Here is a 23,321-nt window from a genome sequence, read left to right on the forward strand (position 1 = left end):
GGCTGTATCTTGACAAACCGACCAGACACATGAAGATTAACACACCTTCTCGGCTAAAAAAATATTAAAACGGTATTTGGTGACACAACAAACAGGGTTTTTCAAAGCTCAGTTCTGTTAGCTTCCACATGCCGGTGTTGTGTGCGAGAACATGGCCACCAGGCCAAAGCAATGGTTTGACCGATCAGTGTAGCCCCGCCCCCTGAGTTTGATGGGTAGGCTGACAGATAAAATTATTTCATGGTGGAGACCTGAAGGAGTCAACTGTGCCAAAATGAATTATTAAATACACCATAAAATATTATTAATGTGGCAATAATAATAATGGCAATAATATTAAATGTGTCAATATTATTAAATGTGCAATATTAATTTAAATGTGGCAATAATTAATTAATTTCATGTTTCGTAAATATTTATGTACTCAATTATTTCCAATTAATTATTATTGCCACTTTAATTAATTATTTAATGGTGTATTAATTAATTCTTTATGGCAGTCCTGGCGTTCCATATGGTAGAGCAGAACGCTGATATTTTATTAAAGATGAAAGACTTAAGACAGTGTTTTAACTCTCAGTAATGCCAGTGATCATTTGATATATGGACCTGCAGCACAGTTTGGCACGACACGGCTAGTGACGTCAGACTGAACGATCGGGTAATTATTCACCCAATTGAATTACTTGTTTATGGCAGCATACTTAGCATTAACTCCTCACATCGTTATAATACAAATGAGGCGAACTGCATTAAATAGACTGCTGTTATTAGCGAATGCTTATTCGCAGTAGCTCTCACAGTGCTAAAAGCAAAGGAAAACGATATGAGCATTAGGTTCTAATGCGTATTTGCTTAAATTAGACGTAGGTGCTAATGGCGGACTATAGCATTAGCAGCTCAGATGTTGTAATGCTAGGGAAAGAGTGTTAGCATTAGCTTGCACATTGTTATAAAGTTAAGGGAAATAGTGTTAGCATTAGCTACTCACATTGTTAAAAGTAAGTGTTAGCATTAGTGCAAATGCTAATTCACATCAAATAGCATTAGTTAATAACAGCAGCCTATTTAGCATTAGCAGTTAATGTTGACCTGGCCACTGGAAAAGTTAAGAACTAAAGATTTAGGAGTGTTTCTCGATAGCTCTTCTCATTGAGAAACAAATAAATTCTGTTTTAAAACCAGCTGAAAGGTTTATTGTTTGATTGTCATTTATGCTAGAAATATTTACTCATATATGCTTAGAGTTGTATAATCGATTGCATGATGATAGAGGTTTGATCCTTAGTAGTCGTAAAGACTCTGTGTGCCTTCCACAGTGCTCTGGCATGCACACACCACTTGGGGCCATGAGAGAGGTCGCCTCTCTTACTGATTTAGGGTATAGGACAGGGGTCTCAAACTCAATTTAGCTGGGGGCCGCTGCAGGCAGAGTCTGGGTGAGGCTGGGCCGCATAGGTTTTCCACAAGAAAGGCATGGTTAAAAATTCCAATCTTCCAAATCTCTTTATTTTATTTTTAACACAAATATAAAAATAAATGAACAAATTAAGAATTAATAAGAAAATAATCTGTAATACATAAATAAATATAAGATATTTTTAGTCAGTGAACTTGTGTTCTTTCAGTCTTCTATACTGCTGTATTTGATTGAAATGTCGTATTAACAGTTCTATAACCTTCTTCTGAACATGAAGGAACACTGTAGAAAATGAACTGTTTTCTCTGAACATGGCTTCTCTTGCCTACTCCTTTGCTAGATATCAGAATTTGATTTTCAGGAAAATTTCATGTGTACTCAAAATCTGATCAATTTATCTTCTGACTGAAAAGATGAAATATACAGGGAGTGCAGAATTATTTAGGCAAATGAGTAGTTTGTCCACGTCATCCTCTTCATGGCATGTGGTCTTACTCCAAGCTGTATAGGCTCGAAAGCCTACTACCAATTAAGCATATTAGGTGATGTGCATCTCTGTAATGAGAAGGGGTGTGGTCTAATGACATCAACACCCTATATCAGGTGTGCATAATTATAGGCAACGTCCTTTCCTTTGGCAAAATGGGTCAAAAGAAGGACTTGACAGGCTCAAGAAAAAGTCAAAAAATAGTGAGATATCTTGCAGAGGGATGCAGCATTCTCAAAAATTGCAAAGCTTCTGAAGCGTGATCATCGAACAATCAAGCGTTTCATTCAAAATAGTCAACAGGGTCGCAAGAAGCGTGTGGAAAAACCAAGGCGCAAAATAACTTGCCCATGACTGAGAAAAAGTCAAGCGTGCAGCTGCCAAGATGCCACTTGCCACCAGTTTGGCCATATTTCAGAGCTGCAACATCACTGGAGTGCCCAAAAGCACAAGGTGTGCAATACTCAGAGACATGGCCAAGGTAAGAAAGGCTGAAAGACGACCACCACTGAACAAGACACACAAGCTGAAACGTCAAGACTGGGCCAAGAAATATCTCAAGACTGGTTTTTCTAAGGTTTTATGGACTGATGAAATGAGAGTGAGTCTTGATGGGCCAGATGGATGGGCCCGTGGCTGGATTGGTAAAGGGCAGAGAGCTCCAGTCCACTCAGACGCCAGCAAGGTGGAGGTGGAGTACTGGTTTGGGCTGGTATCATCAAAGATGAGCTTGTGGGGCCTTTTCGGGTTGAGGATGGAGTCAAGCTCAACTCCCAGTCCTACTGCCAGTTTCTGGAAGACACCTTCTTCAAGCAGTGGTACAGGAAGAAGTCTGCATCCTTCAAGAAAAACATGATTTCATGCAGGACAATGCTCCATCACACGCGTCCAAGTACTCCACAGCGTGGCTGGCAAGAAAGGGTATAAAAGAAGAAAAACTAATGACATGGCCTCCTTGTTCACCCTGATCTGAACCCCATTGAGAACCTGTGGTCCATCATCAAATGTGAGATTTACAAGGAGGGAAAACAGTACACCTCTCTGAACAGTGTCTGGGAGGCTGTGGTTGCTGCTGCACGCAATGTTGATGGTGAACAGATCAAAACACTGACAGAATCCATGGATGGCAGGCTTTTGAGTGTCCTTGCAAAGAAAGGTGGCTATATTGGTCGCTGATTTGTTTTTGTTTTGTTTTTGAACGTCAGAAATATATATTTGTGAATGTGGAGATGTTATATTGGTTTCACTGGTAAAAATAAATAATTGAAATGGGTATATATTTGTTTTTTGTTAAGTTGCCTAATAATTCTGCACAGTAATAGTCACCTGCACACACAGATATCCCCCTAAAATAGCTAAAACTAAAAACAAACTACAAACTACTTCCAAAAACATTCAGCTTTGATATTAATGAGCTTTTTGGGTTCATTGAGAACATGGTTGTTGTTCAATAATAACATTATTCCTCAAAAATACAACTTGCCTAATAATTCTGCACTCCCTGTATATTTGGTCATAGTGATATGACTCATTGCCTCACTTAAACATAAAATGTAAACAAAAATTCAAAACAATAGATTAATACAAAACAGAGTTTGACTGTTGAGCTTAAAGTGAGCTTGAATGTTATTCACTTCCTGTTTTATTTTGGTAGTTATCGTCTCTGGTTTTTTACCCCAACATTGTCTACATTAATTTCAGCTGTAGAAGGTTTTATTGACTGTTTGATTTGTCACTTTATTTAACTATAATTGTTGACTTATAAACTATTGCTTAAAATGTATTTTCATTAAAATACCAAATAATTTATTTATCATGTAATTAGATTATAATTCTGTAAATAAGAGCGATAGTGTGGCCTGTGTGGGTTGTCTTCAGGTTCTCTGCTTCCTCCCACAGTCCAAAAACATGCATGCTGGGTTAACTGGAGATGTGTGATTGTGAGCATAAATGTTTGTCTGTCTAGCTCTGTTTCTACCTTGCTACATCACCGTGGTTACTGATGCTGAACCAATAACCTGGTCTGGACCAGGTTATTGGTTCAGAGTTTTTGTTTAAAATCAGCTGAAGTGCCTCGTTTTCACTGATTCTTTCATTTACAGAAAGCTTTAAGTGAGATATAGATTCAGTCATATGTTACTAATATTACTTTTAACCTGAGTAGCGAAAGTCCGCGGTGATCTGAAAATGATGTGCCGGGAGTTGTGCCGTTCTCTGCGGCTTCAGTGACCCTCGAGCTCTCGACTAGCTATCGAGTTGGTGGGTAACAGACGTCTCCGAAAACGTCGAAGCACTTTTGCAAATATGCGATATCTTGATAAACCGAGCAGATATTGGAAGTTTACACACCCACATTTTCGCCTGAAAATATGTTAAAAGTTTATTTTGTGACCCAGGAAGATTAATAAGAGTAATTTTAAAACTTAAATGCGGTCGCCATTACTGGAAACTGGAGTTTGGCTGGGCCGCACTATGAATTCTGGGATATGGTGGGCAACGAAGGACACACCCGACCCATCCTTCAAATTCGGGGAAAAGGAGGACGCATTTGTCGGCTGCATTCGGAGGAATTTGGACAGCCTTCGGTGCGTCGCTGTGACGTAATCGGTCTACAAATGTGTCCTCAGGAGGACGCAGCCCATGAATTTGTACACACCGAGCCTGCGTGCTGGTAGCACCTTAGCCACAGCTCGGGTGTGGAGGAGAAGCTGAAAAAGAAGGTTTTCTAGTTTGTAAGGAGGAAAAAACTGAGAGGACTAAGTGAAGAAGAGAGGCTGGAGAGTAACACAGAGCAGCAATGAATGCTGCTCACACAGTTTAGAGAGTTAGCATCAAATGTTCGAGTGAGTTAGCTCCCAGCTAACTAGCAGAGCAGCAAACTAGCCAGAGCAGCAAACTAGCAGAGCAGGCAAACTAGCAGAGCAGCTAAACTAGCAGAGCAGCTAACTGCACCCACAAGCTGCGACTGCGTCTTTCTAACAAGAGCGTCAGACACTCAGACTGGTTTTCTTTGTGGATGATGATGTATTCTCACACTGATCCTTCATGATGATGCTGCCATCCACCCACTGCTCCTAGTGTTGCCAACTCCTCAGTAAGGAAAATCGCTATTGGCTGTCCTAAAAGTCGCTGGAAGTCGCTAAATGATGTCATCGCCTAATTTGGATAAATGGTCATGCTAATGTAATTGTAACGTACGTTGTAGGAGAGAAAAATAACATGGTGGAAGAGACATAGCGTGAGTAAAAAACGTCCTGGAATGCATTTAAATAAATAAATCATAGTTCTGTCTGTAACTATTACAACACTCTCACCACATTTGTTAACAATTCTCTCAACAAATGTGTTTTTCCTCGTTCTTTGTTATCCAGCTGAGACTTTGGGTATAAATGTGTCATAAACAGGATAAAGCAGTGTAGGTTCAGTGTAATCAAACCTCAGACTGAGTTCACAATCATCACCTGTCCCTGATACCACATCAGCACCAGAACCATGATGTGTTTACTCACATTTAAAAAGGTGGAGGTCAGTGTGAATGGACTGTTGTCATTGGTCTGAATGTGCCTCTATAAACATGTGCTCTTCATTATTGATGTTTTCCTAATGAACAGAAATGAGACTTAATAAAATCCTTCTGACTGTTGTTGGAGCAGGTTGGGTCCTGGGTTTGAGTCCCCCACTGTACCACAGGGGCTTCTAGCTTTGTTTCACAGTGTGTAGAACAACAAATAAAACCAAATCACAAAAAAACACATCAAACTTTGAGGGTTTAACCAAGGATGAGGAAGCAGACTCGGCCCCAAACATCTGGATATATGGATGTTACCACAGCACCCACAGCAGTGTGCTCTCAGTATATTTAGTTGTATAAAGGTGTTTGTGGTGTGTTGCAGCTGAAGCAGCCTCATGTATGTTGACACAGGGAGAAAATAGTGTGAGGACACTGTTCACAGCAGTCACAGCTCGCTGCCTTCAACAGTCTCTTCCTTCCTTGTTTGGATGTCACTGATATCATCTTCTGCTCTCACACTGACCACCTGTTGGAGCTAACATGCTAACATGGAAGCAGCAGGTATGCCACCTGTGGCAGCTGAGGTCATGTGATCTGAGTGTTTGAACCACACGTTGGAGCAGCGTTTCCAAACATCTGCACTTCAGAAGCTCCAAAGTGTGGAAACGTCACTGTGGAGCGTCTCATCGCTATCTAAGAGATTTTCTTGCCTCTGCAAAGCGAAGCTTGCAAACAGCACCATAGTTTGTCAATCCCAACCAATCAGAGCGCTCCTTATGTCACATCACATGACTCGTGTGTTTTCCTCTTTGATTAGCACCCAAAGAACTAAAGAAAGGCTAAAAGGACGTTCAGCCAATCAAATCCCTCCTAGGAACAGGAAGTCTAGAGAGGAAATGGAGCAGAGAAGGAGAATCACCAGTTTAAATGTCTGAGTTTTAAACTGGTGACCCTCTAAAGAGGCTTTTATTGACTCTTTCTGTTTTCTTTACAGCTTTTTTCACCATTTAAACTGTTTAATATCAGATTTAGAAATAACTTTTGGACAGTTTTTCTACATTTGCACTAAAATGTGACATAAGTAATGACTTTCTGACTTTACTTTGGACTAATCTAACGACTCAGCCTGGCTATGTTGGACTGGGTGTGGCAGCAGCTCCCAGTTTGAGTTCAGGAGACAGACACCCTCTCTACTTTGAAGATCAGCTGCAAACTTTCCTTTTTGATAAAACTTGTAGTTCGAGCTGGATCAGGTGAACCATCCCTTAGTTATGCTGCTATAGGCTCAGGCTGTTGGTGGACTTCCCATGATGCTCTGCTTTCTTCTCCCCTCTTTTCACTCCTGATGCTTTTATATGTCACTACTTCATGTCTTTTGTCTTCTCTCTCCTTAGTTTGTGTTTTGTTCTTGTCTCTCTGAGCTCATCTCTTCTCTTTCCCCTCACCCTGCAACCAGTCATGGTAGATGCTCCTCCTGGAGCCTGTTTTCACTGGGAGGATCTGTGTGTCAAAGGGAGTTCTTCTTCCCACCATCACCAAGTGCTGCTCACAGTGGATTGTGTCGCGAAATCAATCAATGTAGAGCAGTGAGACAAACCACGGAGGCCCCAGAGAAGTGCAATCAAACGATGAGTTTATTAACACACAGGAGAAAACATCAGCCTATGTCTTCTGACAAAAATACATGTTGTGGACACTTACAAAGCAGTGGGGTACATGCCCCCCCATGGCGTCAATAAAAATAGTCAGATTACAATAGGTTCCAGACATTAGTCACAGTTAATGGTACATCTTGTACATCTTTAATGGCTATAAACAGACACAGAACTTCTCTTTTCTATAACACCTTCCATACAAGGTAATAAACTTCAAGCCCTCAGGGTCTCTGGGGCTAATTATTGACTCTGGTCATCTGTTGCCAAGTAGAGTAAAATATAGTGAGCCACCAAATGAGTTAAGGCCTCAGGCCTGACACATTCCTAGATTATATGTGTTGTAAGCATGCATGCAATCATCCTGTTCTAGTTTCCTTCAGCATGGATCACCTGGACAGTCACGCCAGTGAAGCTTAAGACCCTTAATGAACCGAACAGCAACTCAAAATAAGCACAAATATGCAATGTGTATGAAATACTTCTGACCGTACTTGTAGTAAAAGTTAACATAATGGAAGATCCTCAAATGAACATCTTCAATAGACAACTTTAATGCAATATCAATACTGTGAGAAACATTATTAGATGGAATAATGCTGTAAAGAATGTTATTAATGCAGTTATAATGATGCACATTATATGGCAGCAATAAAAGAATTTCTGTATCTCCACAATTGTCTGATGTTTGGGGCTTTCTCTCTAATATTGGAGGCTGTTACCTTACACTGTTAAACAGCTTCAGATGACTGTTGTTGTCCGTTGGGAATTGTCACTTTTAAATAAAGTTGCATTGAATGGATGTAAATGGATAGATGTTATTGTGACAAAGTGTTAAGGAAAATGTTATAAAACACTTCTTCAGTAAAGACTCAGAGAAGAGAAACACACAGAACTTCTTGCTAGCAAGGGCAGCCTCCAGACAGAGAGACTCGCGCTGAGCACTGCCCCGGTCTTTATTTTATACTTCAGTGTGTGTGTGTGTGTGTGTGTGTGTGTGTGTGTGTCCTGCTGATCAAAGGGTCATATAACATGAAGGCACAAAAGGTACATCCTTGGTCACAAAGAGGGCAGTCTCCCCCTCACCCTAAATAACATGGTGAGGAAGTCCAGCAGTTCATCTATATGTAAAGAAGCACTTAAACTAAAACAGACATAGCTACGTTAATCCTACCGTAAAACAATAAAACAAGGTACGAACTCTCATGCTCCCAGGACGTGGGGGTGCATTCCTGGAGTGCACACCAAGCCTGCAGCCTGTTAGAGATCACACACAATTGATTATATGCCTCTAAGTATACATGGTTGAATATTTCCTGATACAAATAACTACATGCAGTATTCTATCATATGCAAACTTATATCACTAAAAGATTATACTGACTACTAAATACAATTTTCCATTGACACAAAGAGAAAACGGTTGTTGACAGATAGATTGTTGTTTTGTGTGTCTGCAGTCTGTCAGGCTGTCTGATCACAGACGAAGGCTGTACTTCTCTGGCCTCAGCTCTGAGCTCCAACCCCTCCCATCTGAGAGAGCTGGACCTGAGCTACAATCATCCGGGGTCCTCGGGAATGAAGCTGCTGTCGGCTGGACTGAAGGATCCAGGCTGGAGACTGGACACTCTCAGGTATGGAGAGAATGTCTAATAGAGGAGGAAGAGCTGGAAACATTTCCTGTGTCCTTCACTCACTTCCTGTTTGTTTCCTGCAGATGAGACATGAAAAATCACACATGCAGGAATATTTTCAGGGACAGACACACTAGTCTAGCTGGATAGAACATGGATATTTATGTAGGGGTCTCCAAGGAGTCTGTTTGCAGGAACATTAATTATAACTGAAAAGCCATGTTGAGAGTTTCATTAAAAGTAGACCTACAGTTAGGTCCATAAATATTTTGACAGAGACAACATTTTGTAACTTTAGACTTTATTAGGTCACAGGTGTACCTGAGATAGTGGGATAGTGTGACAAAGAGGCAGACAGGAGCAGCTAACATTTGGAAATGGAAGCTTAAATAATGACAAACTCTACATTCACACCTGAATTCACAATAATTTGTTCTCAAGTGCACATTTAGCAGCTAATGCTAATACTGTTTTCCTTTGCTTTCTACAACTTGAGTAGCTATTGCTAAGTAGGCCACTTTGGTCTGCTAAGGATTTGTGTGACCATGATGGAAACTCTGATAATCTAATGCTGTTTATGGACCCTGTTAGAATCAATATTTCATTCTCATTCTGTTGTTTGAGAACAATATTAACGTTTCACATCATTATAACACAAGAGAAAAGGATATTAGCGTTAGCTACTAATGTTTATTCACCTCAAATTAGCTTTAGCTGCTAATGGGAGCCTACTTAGCATAAACCCTTCACATCATTATAATGTAAGGAAAAAGAGTCACTCATGGCAGCCTATTTAGCATTAACGTCACATCATTATAACACAAGAGAAAAGGGTATTAGCATTAGCTACTAGTGCTTAATTATTCACCCCTAATTAGAATAAGCCGCTAAAAGCAGCCTACTTAGCATTAACTCCTCACTTCGTTGTTACCCAACGGAAAAGAGTATTATTATTAGCTACTATCATTTTTAATAAGTAAGAGAAAAGTGTTAGCATTATTGGATAATGCTAACTCACATTAAATTAGCATTAGCTATTTACAACAGCGTACTTAGAATTAGCCGCTCACATTGGTCATGTCCAAATTCATGGGCTGCATCCTCCTGAGGACCCGGCCTTCGCGGTCTACGTGGGCCAGGTCCTCAGAAGGTCAGGTAGGCCGGAAGTAAACGGCTGGGGAAATGGGACGGTCTAGCCTTAAGATTAGCGTCACCGCTGTCTCGGTGGAGTTTAATAAACTCTGCTGTCTGCTCCTTGCTATCTAAAATATAACACGACACTGGCGTAAATTCTCGACCATCTCATACTTCTGTTTAATTAGTTTTCTGTTTGACGTTTAGTCAGATGTGTAAAAACCAAGGAGTAATCCACCCGGGGGATTAATAAAGTTTTATTTTATCTAATCTAATCGAATAACTTTAATGTCAGCCAAACTGATTTACTCACGAACACACAAAACACTGAAAAAAGCCCAACAATAACATTTTTAGGTTGTCTAAGTGACTTATATATTACGTTTAACTTGAGTAGCAAAAGTCCGCGGTGATCTGAAAATGATGTGCCGGGAGTTGTGCCGTTCTCGGCGGCTTCAGTGACCCTCAAATTCTCGGCTAGCTATCGAGCTGTTGGGTAACAAACGTCTCCGAAAACGTCGAAGCACTTTTGCAAATATGCAATATCTTGATAAACCGAGCATATATTTGAAGTTTACACAGCTACTTTCTCGCCTGAAAATATGTTAAAAGTTTATTTTGTGACCCAGAAGGATTACTATGAGTAATTTTAAAACTTAGTAGCTGCCGCCATTGTTGGAAACTGGAGATTGGCTGGGCCGCACTATGAATTCTGGGATTTGGTGGGCCACGAAGGACACACCCGACCCATCCTTCAAATTCGGGGAAAAGGAGTACGCATTTGTCGGCTGCATTTGTCGGAGTCTACGAATTTGGACAACCTTCGGTGCGTCGCTGTGACGTAATCGGTCTACAAATGCGGCCTCAGGAGGATGCAGCCCATGAATTTGGACACGACCATTGTTAAAAAGTAAGGGAAAACAGTATTAGCAGTAGTGCGTAATGCTAATTCACGTCAACGTAGTATTAGTTAATAAGGGCAGCCTACTTAGCATTAACTGCTCACTAATATAATGCTAATTCACATCAAATTAGCATTAGCTGCTCAAGTTGTTATAAGGAAAGAGAAAACAGTATTAGCATTAGCTGCTAATAATTATTCACCCCTAATTAGAGTTAGCCCCTAATGGCAGCCTACTTAGCATTAACTCCTGACATTGTTTTAAGGCAGGGGAAAAGAGTTACCATTATCGGATAATGCTAATTCAGATCAAATTAGCATTAGTTAATAACGGTAGACTTTGTATCATTAGCTGCTGTCATTCTTACAAAGCAAACAGTATGAGCAGTACTAGCTGCCCACATTGTTAAAGGGGAAGAGAAAATGATATTAGCATTAGCTGGTAATAATTATTCACCCCTAATTAGAATTAGCCAGTTAATTAATGCTAAATAGGCTTAACTAAAATGAAAGTAAATGTTAGCTATAGCTGCTGATATTGTGAAAAGGTAAGATAAAACATTGCTAGCAGCAGCGGATAGTGCTAACACACATAATAATTAGCATTGCCTAATAATGGCAGCCTTCTTAGCATTAGCTGCTCATATTGTTATAATGCAAAGGAAAAGAGTTCGCAAAAACATTGTTAGCATTAGTGGCTAATGCTAATTCACCTAAATTAGCATTAGCTAATGTTGGCTACATACCAGCATTAGCTACTGATATTGATATAAAGCAAGAAAATATGGTATTAACATTAGCTTTTAATGCTTTTTCATCTAAAATTAGAATTGGCCACTAATGGCATCCTATTTAGCATTAACTCTTCACATCGCAGGGGAAAAGTTAAAATTGAATAAAATAGGTGTTCACATTAGCTACTCGTATTGTTTAAAAGTAAGAAAAAACTTTGTAAGCATAAGCGAATAATGCTAATTCACCTCAAATTAGTATTAGCTAATAATGGCAACCTACTAATTATTAGCTGGTCACATTGTTATAAACCAAGAAAATATGGTATTAGCATTAGCTGCCAATTCCTATTCACCTAAAATTAGCATTAGCCACTAATGGCAGTCTACTTAGTATTAACTCCTCACTAATATAATGCAAATTTACATCAAATTAGCATTAGCTGCTCGGATATGCCTACCTAGCACTAGCTGCAAACATTGTTAAAAGGGAAGGGAAAAGTGTTAGCATTACCCGATAATGCTAAACTCGCATCAAATTAGCATTAGCTAATAACAGCAGCGTTCTTAGCATTAGCTGCTCACATTGTTATAATGCAAGGGAAAAGAGTTAGCATTAACGGATGATGCTAATTCACGTCAAATTAGAAAATATGGTATTAGCATTAGCTGCTAATGGTTATTCACCTAAAATTAGAATTGGCCATTAATGGCGTCCTATTTAGCATTAACTCTTCACATCACAGGGGAAAAGTTAAAATTGAATGAAAAATAGTTTTCACATTAGCTACTCATATTGTTATATAGTACGAGAAAACATTGTTAGCATAAGCGGATAATGCTAATTCACCTCAAATTAGTATTAGCTAATAACGGCAACCTATTTAGCGTTAGCTGGTCAAATTAGCTGTGTCCCAAAACATCGGCTGCATCCTCCGGAGGCCGCATTTGAAGGTCGATTACGTCACAGCCAGGTGACAAAGGCTGTCCCAATTCGTCGACTCCTTCAAATGCGGCCGACAAATGCGTCCTTCATTTCCCCGAATTTGAAGGATGGGTCGGGTGTGTCCTTCGTGGCCCACCATATCCCAGAATTCATAGCGCGGCCCAGCCAAATTTCAGCTGCCAACAATGGCGGCCGCTACTAAGTTTTAAAATTACTCTTATTAATCTTTCTGGGCCACAAAATAAACTTTTAACATATTTTCAGGCGAGAAAGTAGCTGTGTAAACTTCAAATATCTGCTTGGTTTATCAAGACATCGCATATTTGCAAAAGTGCTTCGACGTTTTCGGAGACGTCTGTTACCAGCCAGCTCGATAGCAAGCAGGGGGGTTCAATGGTCCCTCCAGCCGGTGAGAGCAGCAGACTCCCGGCTTCATCGTTTTCAGACCCTGCTCTTTCGCTACTCGAGTTAAACATGATATAAGTCACTCGGATAACTTAAAATTGTAATTGTTTGCCATTTTTCTGTGTTTTATTTGTTCCGGAGTAAATCGGTTTGGCTGAGAACAAAGTTATTAGATTATTCGATTAAATAAAACTTTATTAATCCATCGGGTGGGTTCCTTCGGGATTTTCACACAGCTGAATAAACGTTAAACAGAAAACTGATTAAACAGAAGTGTGAGACGGTCGAGAATTTACGCCAGTGTCCTGTTATATTATAGATAGCAAGGAGCAGACGGCCGAGTTTATTAAACTCCACCGAGACAGCGGTGATGCATATCTGAAGGCTAGACCGTCCCATTTCACAGCCTCGCACTTCTGGCCTTCTCGGTCTTTGAAGGACCCGGCCCATGTAGACCGCGAAGGCCGGGTCCTCCGAAGGATGCAGCAGACGTTTTGGGACACAGCTATTGTTATTGTCTACTTAGCATTAACTCCTCACTAATATAATGTTAATTCACATCAGATTAGCTTTAGCATTAGCTGCTAGCATCAGCCTACCTAGCACTAGCTGCTCACATTGTTAAAAGGGAAGAGAAAACGATATTAGCATTAGCTGGTAATCCGATTATTAAGTGATGACGTGACAAATCCTACTTCCGGGCCTAAAGTAGTCTGCATTTAATATGGCTTTTGTGTTGTTAACATGTTTATTGCTTTGTATTTTCTTCTATTTAATCTCAAAAAGCTCCTAAAACAGTCAGTGATCACTGTTGACCTCCCTCGGCTTTTATTACCACTAATCATTTATTTAAGCTCAGTTTTTAAAACCTTAGGATGTAACTACAGCCCAGCCCATGCAGCAGTATATGAATGACTAACCTCGTATTGTGGATGGATTATCTCAGTTGTTCTCCTGGCTGAAGTTTGGTCCTTTTACAGCATCCTGCCATGCGATTACATTTGTTCCTGACCACCGAGAACACTTACGTTAACTTTTATCGAGTGGAAAAAAAGTTAGCTTGTTTATATTATGCTAACATAGCTGTGTCGCTAGCGGTCACGTAGCACATCATTATATACCAGCTAGCCAAACTTCAGTAACCCTACAAACGTCACTGCTGTTTAGTTTTCCGTCTTCATTGATGTTGGAAGTGATAACAGAGCTGTACGTTTTAATTTGTTTCCAAAACCCCACAGTCAGGACATGCTATATTGTATTTAGATGGAAGCTAGCGAGCTAACTTCTAACTCTGATATATGTCATAAATTCCGTTTTCATGGATGCCTGGATGTTAAACTCAGTTGTTACACCCGGTAGTATGGAACGCCAGGACTGCCATAATGAATTAATTAAACACACCATTAAATAATTAATTAAATGTGGCAATAATTAATTAAAATCTGAAATAATTAATTACATAAATAATTAATGTAATTAATTAATTATTGACACATTTAATTATTGACACATTTAATTAATTATTTATTTCACATTTTAATTAATTATTGCCACATTTAAATAATTATTTAATGGTGTATTTAATTAATTCATTTTGGCACAGTTGACTCCTTCAGGTCTCACCATGAAATAATTTTATCTGTCAGCCTCACCCATCAAACTAAATGGGTGGGGTTAACGCTGCCATGCAGCTTCTCTAACATTTGGTTGCCGTGCAAAGTAAGGCAAGACAGGTCAATCTTAGATAATCGATTGCTTGTGTCGACTTGGTATCCCAGAATGCATTTCAAATCATAGGCAGCAATGGTGGTGGTGTAGTTTTAATAATAGTGTCTTAGCCGCGAATGTCTGGTCAGGTTGTCAACATAGAACATGTTTGCAAAAGTGCTCAGATGTTTACAGAGATGTCACTAGCTCTGCTAACAGTCAGCTGACAGAGAGCACCGAGCTCACAGCCCGGGTGTTCCAGCTTAACTGTTTATTTTGTGTGTATTTGTTTGTTTTGGAGGGGGGGCTACGTTATGTTGGAATCTCCCAATTCTTTGAATCTTTGGGCTGAAGGAAGGACAATACTCGGTGTATAAATGCTCAATCAACAATCATTTATTTCCATACAATTCAACACAAAGAGCATTAGAACCATCATGATGGGGAGACCCGCCTGCAGAGGGTCACAGCGAGTCTCAAAATGGTGACGTGTTACTCAGCTTCTTATAGCCGCTAGTGGCCCCCACCCAGTCGTAAAAGACCAAACATTCACATTCTTTCTCTGTTACGGCGCCTAAGTTATGACCTCGGCTCCCTGTCTTTCTCTGCTCTCTGTAAAGGTGGGGGTATGGAATGTGGTCTAGCTCCCCTGTCTTAGACACAGAGTCTCCTGCTTACAACCTTCTTTTTATGATTCAACAATAAAGCATGTCAAGAAAACAGTGTAATACATTCACAGCAGATCAAGGATACAGAGTGATGCACACTTATCTAATAAACTAATAAGTGAATATGTTCTGTTAACTCAAAAGTATAATGAGAACTAAACTACACACACACCACACCATCTAAACTAAAGGATAATATATGACCTACAGCAGTTAACTTAATTAAACTACTTTGATTACCTATATAAGGTAACCTATAATAACAGAATAATCTAATAGTTAACCGGTTTGTTTACATATTCCACTCTCCGTGTTCCACATGTTGCATTCGCAGATTCTCATTTTCACCGAACGATCGTCTCTTTCCGCCTGGTCTTGTGTCTCTGTGCTTCTGTAACATAAAGAACGAGCTGACATTTTTCTCACGAAACCAGCGATCAGCTCAACAGACCCTCAGTTTACCTGCATGCATCCTCCTCCTCACCTGTCAGCTGTTTAACACCTGCTGCTAATTCAAGAAACACGCCTACGTTACCTGGTGATAGTCACAGTTTAACTGGGCAGCCGGTGCTCGATATAAAGCAATGTCAGCGCATTTTTCTGCACAAGATAAGGAAATATAGTGTTTTCCCCGAGCGCAGAGCTGCTGGAGCTTGTTTCCTTACAGAGCACTTTATAGGCGAAGCAGCTTCATCAGCGGCTGATGTCCAATCACCGGCACACAGCTGTGAAACCTCAGCTGAGTTTTAGCTCTCAGTGGTTAAACGCTGGACTTCATTCACTCAGGTTCTGTCTGTCGGGTCACGTTTACTTCGCTGTTTTATTTACAACTGAGCAAATCGGTTTGGCTGAGGTTAAAGTTACGTTTCATAACTGCATAGTTTCACAGACGTTTAATGGTTCACTGGCACATGTGTTAGACTGAACCGTTCGCTTTTCTTTATCTGGTGTGTTTTGGATTTAACAGTGAATTTTGAGATTAAACTGACTTTTAAAATGTTTTATACAAAGAGGCAAGAGAAGGCGCTTCGCGGTGCATGTTCACCATGAAGTCTGCAACCTGGACAGAAATATTATATCATCTGTTTTTTAATAGTTATTCAACTGTATTCTAAGCACCAGCTGTCTGTTAGAATTTTTAGAGTTTACTTAAATAAAAATAAATGAGGTTAACATATAATTTGTAATTTTTTTTTTCTCTCTTTTTGCTTTTTCGGTCATGTTTAACTGTCAAAGGCTTGTTACAAACTATGAAACACATCGTGCAGACTTCTGGATGCTTTGTTCTTTATGCTGTAGATTTTCACGTCTCTGGAATAGTTGGCAGTAATAAGGATGATTTTCTGTAAAATCATACTGATATGAGCCGTGACATATTCGTAGATGACCGTTAGATTAGTCAGCTGGGAAACTCTGTGTTTAACTCATGGAGCTGAGGATATCGTGGACATGCTGACCTCGCTCCGTGGTGTACAGGGCCGTTTACCCTCATGATTAATAAGATAAGATAAGATAAGATAGAACTTTATTAATCCCTCGGGTGGGTTCCTCTGGGAAATTCGATTTCCGAAAAAGCACAGCACCGACAGAAGTTACACATAATGTTAATATTCACAATAAAAATATTAACCGAACATCATGAAGTCTGTATGTGTTTCATAGTGTCGAACAACCTTTGTACAGTTAAAGCCAGCAGTTACTACATGACGGAAACACCAACGTTATCTCTTTTATGCGTTTATACACAGGTCACGCTGATTACTGAACAAAAACCCAAAGATCAAATGTTAAACAGATTTTTTTGCTCTCTCTCCTCCTTAAACATGTTTTTAATGTTAGTTATAATTCAGAATTGGCGACTGAAACACGTAGGACACATAAGAACATCAGGAAATAAAACACCGATAAATATAACGTCAGTAAAAGAAGTCAGCGGGGGTTACTACAGCTGTGTACCGGGGCCTGCGCTTTGTCGGTGGTAATAACAGCTCGATTGCTTGCGAGGCGAGCGGGTCTATCCACGCTTTGCCGTGAGACTGGGCAGACATCTCCGAAATCATCGAAGCACTTTTTGCAAAGAGGCTGTATCTTGACAAACCGACCAGACACATGAAGATTAAACCACTACATTCTTGGCTAAAAAAATATTAAAACGGTATTTGGTGACACACAAACAGGGTTTTTCAAAGTTCAGTTCTGTTAGCTTCCACATGCCGGTTGTTGTGTGCTAGAAACAATGGCCACCAGGCCAAAGCAATGGTTTTGACTCGATCAGCGTTAACCCCGCCCCCTGAGTTTGATGGGTGAGGCTGACAGATAAAATTATTTCATGGTGAGACCTGAAGGAGTCAACTGTGCCAAAATGAATTAATTAAATACACCATTAAATAATTATTTAAATGTGGCAATAATTAATTAAATATGTCAATAATTAATTAAATGTGTCAATAATTAATTAATTTCATGTGTCGTAAATATTTATGTACTCAATTATTTCCAATTTTAATTAATTATTGCCACATTTAATTAATTATTTAATGGTGTATTTAATTAATTCATTATGGCAGTCCTGGCGTTCCATATGGTAGAGCAGAACGCTGATAATTTTATTAAAGATGAAAGACTTAAGACAGTGTTTTAACTCTCAGTAATGCCACAGTGATCATTTGATATATGGACCTGCAGCACAGTTTAGGCCCAGACACGGCTAGTGACGTCAGACTGAACGATCGGGTAATTATTCACCCCTAATTAGAATTAGCTGTTTATGGCAGCATACTTAGCATTAACTCCTCACATCGTTATAATGCAAATGATGCTAACTTGAATTAAATTAGACTGCTGTTATTAGCTAATGCTATTTAGCAGTAGCTGCTCAGATTGTTATAAAGCAAAGGAAAACGATATGAGCATTAGGTTCTAATGTGTATTTGCCTTAAATTAGACGTAGGTGCTAATGGCGGACTACTTAGCATTAGCAGCTCAGATGTTGTAATGCTAGGGAAAAGAGTGTTAGCATTAGCCGTTCACATTGTTATAAAGTTAAGGGAAATAGTGTTAGCATTAGCTACTCAAAGTGTTAGCATTAGTGCATAATGCTAATTCACATCAAATTAGCATTAGTTAATAACGGCAGCCTATTTAGCATTAGCAGATAATGTTGACCTTGGCCCACTGGAAAAGTTAAGAACTAAAGATTTAGGAGTGTTTCTCGATAGCTCTTTCTCATTTGAGAAACAAATAAATTCTGTTATTAAAACCAGCTGTAAGGTTTATATTGTTGATTGTCATTTATGCTTAGAAATATTTACTCATATATGCTTAGAGTTGTATAATCGATTGCATGATGATAGAGGTTTGATCCTTAGTAGTCTGTAAAGACTCTGTGTGCCTTCCAGAGTGCTCTGGCATGCACACACCACTTGGGGCCATGAGAGAGGTCGTACCCTCTCTTACTGATTTATGGTGTAGGACAGGGGTCTCAAACTCAATTTAGCTGGGGGCCGCTGCAGGCAGAGTCTGGGTGAGGCTGGGCCGCATTAGGTTTTCCACAAGAAAGGCATGGTTAAAAAATTCCAATCTTCTCAAATCTCTTTATTTTTATTTTTTAACACAAAATATGAAAAATAAATAAACAAATTAAGAATTAATAAGAAAATAAATCAATCTGTAATACATAAATAAAACAATAATAAGATATTTTTAGTCAGTGAACTTGTGTGTTTCTTTCAGTCTTCTATATCTGCTGTATTTAGATTGAAATGTCTGTATTAACAGTTCTATAACCTTCTTCTGAACATGAATGGAACACTGTAGAAAATGAACTGTTCTTCTGAACATGGCTTCTCTTGCCTACTCCTTGCTGCTAGAGACCTGGCAGCGTTTCCTCTCGCATAGCCGAGCCAGATTTGGCCTGAGGGAGGAAGCAGTTGCGACCCTCAGTATGTCTTGAAGATGATCATCCGTAAGTCTGGACCTGTACTTGGACTTATTGAAGTTCAAAGTGGAGAAGAGCTTTTGGCACAAGTATGTGCTACCAAAAAGGCACATGGTCCGCTTGAACATTCGGGAAAGCCGAGGGAAACTAGGGCTCAAGTCTCTCAAAAATTGTCCAAGCTTGTCTGCTTTTCCACTCACCTCCCTGAACTTTGCTTTGAGTTCAGAGTTGCACTGCAGCTCAATGAGCTCCATTTGAAGCACAGAAGGGGCATCTTGCACATCAAAGGAGAAGGGGTCCGCAAAAATGTGAAAGGTGGCTCTGTGTGTCTTGAAGTCAGCAAATCTGTGATCAAATTCCTCCTGTAGCCTCAAAATGACATCAACATACTCGTCAGCACTGAATGGTGTGCCTGCATCCACGAGTGCCTTGCATGCTGGGAAATGGCAAAGGTTTGTCTGAGAGAGCTGAGCTTTCCAGAGCGCCAGTTTTGTGGAGAATGCTCTCACGTTGTCATAGGCAGCACTGACAAGTTGCCCCTGGCCTTGTAACGTCTTGTTCAGTACATTAAGCTCATGTGTCATATCAACAAGAAAAGCTGAGTCCATGAGCCATTTGGGATCAGTTAGCACAGGAACACTAACTCCATCCTTCTCCATGAAGGCTTCACTTCTGCTCTCAACTCAAAAAGTCTCTTTAATACATTTCCCCTGCTGAGCCAACGTACCTCAGTGAAGTCGAGCACATCCCCATATTCTGACTCCATTTCCTCTAAAAAAGCACAGAACCTTCGGTGCTTTAAGCCCCTGGATCTGATTTGGTTGATGCATTTCACAACAATAGACATCACATTGTCAAACTTCAGGCATTTGCTGCAAAGGACCTGCTGATGGATGATGCAGTGCAGAGCAATGGCCTCCTCCACGCCTTCCTCTTCCAGTTTGTTTTGTGCCACCAGTCCATGTTTCCTCCCTGTCATTGATGGCGCTCCATCTGTTGTTATTCCAACAAACCTCTTCCATGGCAAACCAACATTCTCAATGGCATCACACAGCTTGTAAATATCTGCTGAGCGGTGGTCTGGCCATGCATTGGAATTACTGTGAGCAGCTCCTCCATCACTTCAAAACTGTCATCAACACCACGGACATACATTGGGAGCTGGGCAGTGTCGGTGATGTCTGTGGTCTCATCAAGAGCGACTGAGTATACACTGAAACATTTGGCTTTCTCACACAGTTGGTCAGAAATGTCACTTGACAGGTCAGAAATGCGATCTGCTGCGGTGTTGGCAGAAAGGCTGATGTTGCTAAACTGACCTTTCTTTCCCGGACAGACTATATTTGCAGCCTGCAATATGCACTTTTAGACAAATGCACCTTCTGTGAATGGCTTCCCTGCTTTAGCAATCATCTCACTAACCACGTGGCTCCGACTGCTGCATTATTCTCTTTGGTTGCTTTCTTGGAGAAATCTTGCTGCCTCAGTAGATCTGTTTTAAGACTGGCAACCCGGTTCGCTCTCTCGTCTCCCTGGTATTTTGCATCCACCTCAGCATGTCTAGTTGTGTAATGACGTTTCAAATTGTATTCCTTGTGCAGCGCAACTTTCTCTGTGCAAATAAGACAGGTCGGGGTGCCCCTGTGCTCAACAAAGAAATATTGCATTTCCCACTTTTCCTGAAATTGTCGGTGCTCATCACCAACCTTTCTCTTCACCGCAGGCTTTGAAAAAGACATGTTTGGGGCTATGTGACATTTATAATTCTACTTGGTGTCACTGTCGCATTGAAGGTTCAATCAAGCGTTTAGCCGACGGACGGGGAACGTCTCAACGCGTAGAGAACGTCATTTCTGCTTCTTTTTCTTGCAACCGTAGCACGGCGATCGGCAGATAAAAAGCCGGTAGCAGTCTCCTTTGTTTTTACGCTCGATGTTCATGTCTTTCATGACGACACGAACACCGTGGCGTTTGCAGATGGTAGAAAGTGCAGGGATAGCGAGCGCAAAAAAGGCGACTGCTCACGGCGCCGGGCTGTTGTTACAGGAGAAAGAAGCGGAAATGACACCGTGACATATAACAAATAACATCAGCTGTTTCTGATGTTAGTTGTTTTGACTGCTTTTACATTATATTGAAATATATGTAATGTTCATGTTTGCTGCAATGCAAACGCAGTGATGCAAATAAAAACATCGAGCCACAAATTACGGTGCGACCCTATAATTAGTCCGGGTTACCGGGGACTGTTGTTGCCGATGAACAGGTGTCGCTATGTGACTGCAGACTAAATTGGGCTGCATTGAGTTCATGACTTTTCTTTTATCCCGCCGCCTACGCATCACTGTGAGAGTTAATATGAGATCTCTCTCTGTGGAAACATAACTTTAAATCCCACTGACGTGTGTATAAATCTATATACGTATAATGTCCCGCTGGGCAGCAACTTAAAAAAACAACTTTTTTTGAAGTGTTGTGAACGCAGCGCGCTGGGGCGAATGTCGGCGTTTGCCCAATAGAAAGGAGGAAGCCAGCCAGGCACAGAAAGAAAGAAACACTCCAGGGCAACGCTGCTGGAACTTTGACTCATTGAGAAATGTTTCCCTGCTTGCATCAAGCCCGGCTGGTGTCCCCTGAGATCCATATCCCACCCTGATTGGTGGGTTAATTCAGCTCCGCCCACAACACTGTAAAGTGTCATACATTATCAAACTAACATTACATTTTCATATTAAGGTGGGGCCAAAAACTATCGTCCTGCGGGCCGCAATTGGCCCGCGGGCCGCGAGTTTGAGACCCCTGGTGTAGGAGGACACCTGCTCTGTGTCTGGTTAAGTATAAGAGCCCTTTGTTAGGGGGACCGCTGGACTCTTAGCACCAGCTTTGGGGTCACAGGGTCACATCTGGAACACACACACACACCACACACACACACACACCACACACACCACACACACACACACACACACACAACACCACACAACACATGCACAGACTGGTACTCCGTTTTCATACCTGTGTAAGACGTCATATGTTAATGAACTTGTGCATATTCATGTAAGCTCAATAAAGAGCATGTTACGAGGGAGCAGACGAGAGCGACTGAGGTCAAGTGAAGGAACGGCGCTGTCACAGTTCTTCTCCCTCATCAATTGTCTGGTTCCAGCGGTGGGTCTGTGCGAGACGACCCTCACCAGCTTCTTCCCTGGTTACCAGTACGTGGTAGAATCCACTTCCAGATCTGGTTGTCTTTAAATCTGTGAATGGATTGGCTCCATCTTATCTCTCTTTAACAAAATAATCCAAGTGGAGCCCTCAGGTCTGCAGATAAGCAGCTTCTGACCAGAACTAGACGTAAAAACAGAGGTGAGCTTTATCGATGGCTGCAGCCAAACTCTGGAACAGTCGCCCTTCACATCAGGTCGTCACCAACACTGGACATTTTTAAAAGCCGGTTGGAAACACATTTGTACTCTGTAGCTTTCAATCCTGACCAGTCTTTATAGTTGTTACGAGTTCAAAATTGGGGATGGAAACAAGAGAAACACCACAATAACAACACTGGTCCGGTCGGGTTGAGTCAAACGATGATTTTAATGATCACACGCGTGGGAGATGGACACTGATGCAGACAGCCTCTGATCTCAAAATGGTGGAGCATTGCTCAAACTTTTATAGCCCCTGGTGCCTCCACCTTATCATAAAAAGCCTAAACATTCGCATGCTTTCTCTCACATGGCGCCTAAGCTACGACCTTGGCTCCCTGTTTATCTGCTCCTGCTGAGATGGGGCAGAAAACTCCAGTATGTTCTGTTCTCTTCTAATCAGACAAATAAGGCGATGACTTTCTGCGAACAGTATTCCTTATAACTCAACAGTATAATGCATCATAAACAATATCATTCATTCACAACAAGTCAGCAATTTAATGTAATGCAAATCAGTTTAACTAATGTAATAGTTATCAGCTTCTTCTAATTCAGAAGAATAATGCAAACTAAAACTACATAATAATTCACAATCTTTATTTCGGGGTCTAACATGGCATAAAATAATATCATAATTTTACAATTCCCCCTGATGAGCTCATTATTCTAATGAGCTCACAAACACCCTGTAGCCCAGTGTGGCCGGGTTCATCTCTTCTCACTCCTGAGGTCCTGTGTCCCCCTGAGGGGCGAACCATAT

The 23,321-nt window shown here is 40.7% G+C and overlaps 1 long non-coding RNA gene across 1 annotated transcript; it reads left to right on the plus strand.

Moving 5' to 3' along the window:
• Window positions 1–965: 965 nt before the first annotated feature.
• Window positions 966–18,522, plus strand: LOC120724469. The gene is made up of 3 exons (XR_005693925.1): window positions 966–1,001; window positions 4,178–4,179; window positions 18,274–18,522. It is a non-coding gene; the product is annotated as an uncharacterized LOC120724469 (long non-coding RNA).
• Window positions 18,523–23,321: the final 4,799 nt, after the last annotated feature.

The sequence above is a fragment of the Simochromis diagramma genome, unplaced genomic scaffold (assembly GCF_900408965.1).
Source record: "Simochromis diagramma unplaced genomic scaffold, fSimDia1.1 OVJJ01000624.1, whole genome shotgun sequence".
Classification (NCBI taxonomy): Eukaryota; Metazoa; Chordata; class Actinopteri; order Cichliformes; family Cichlidae; genus Simochromis; species Simochromis diagramma.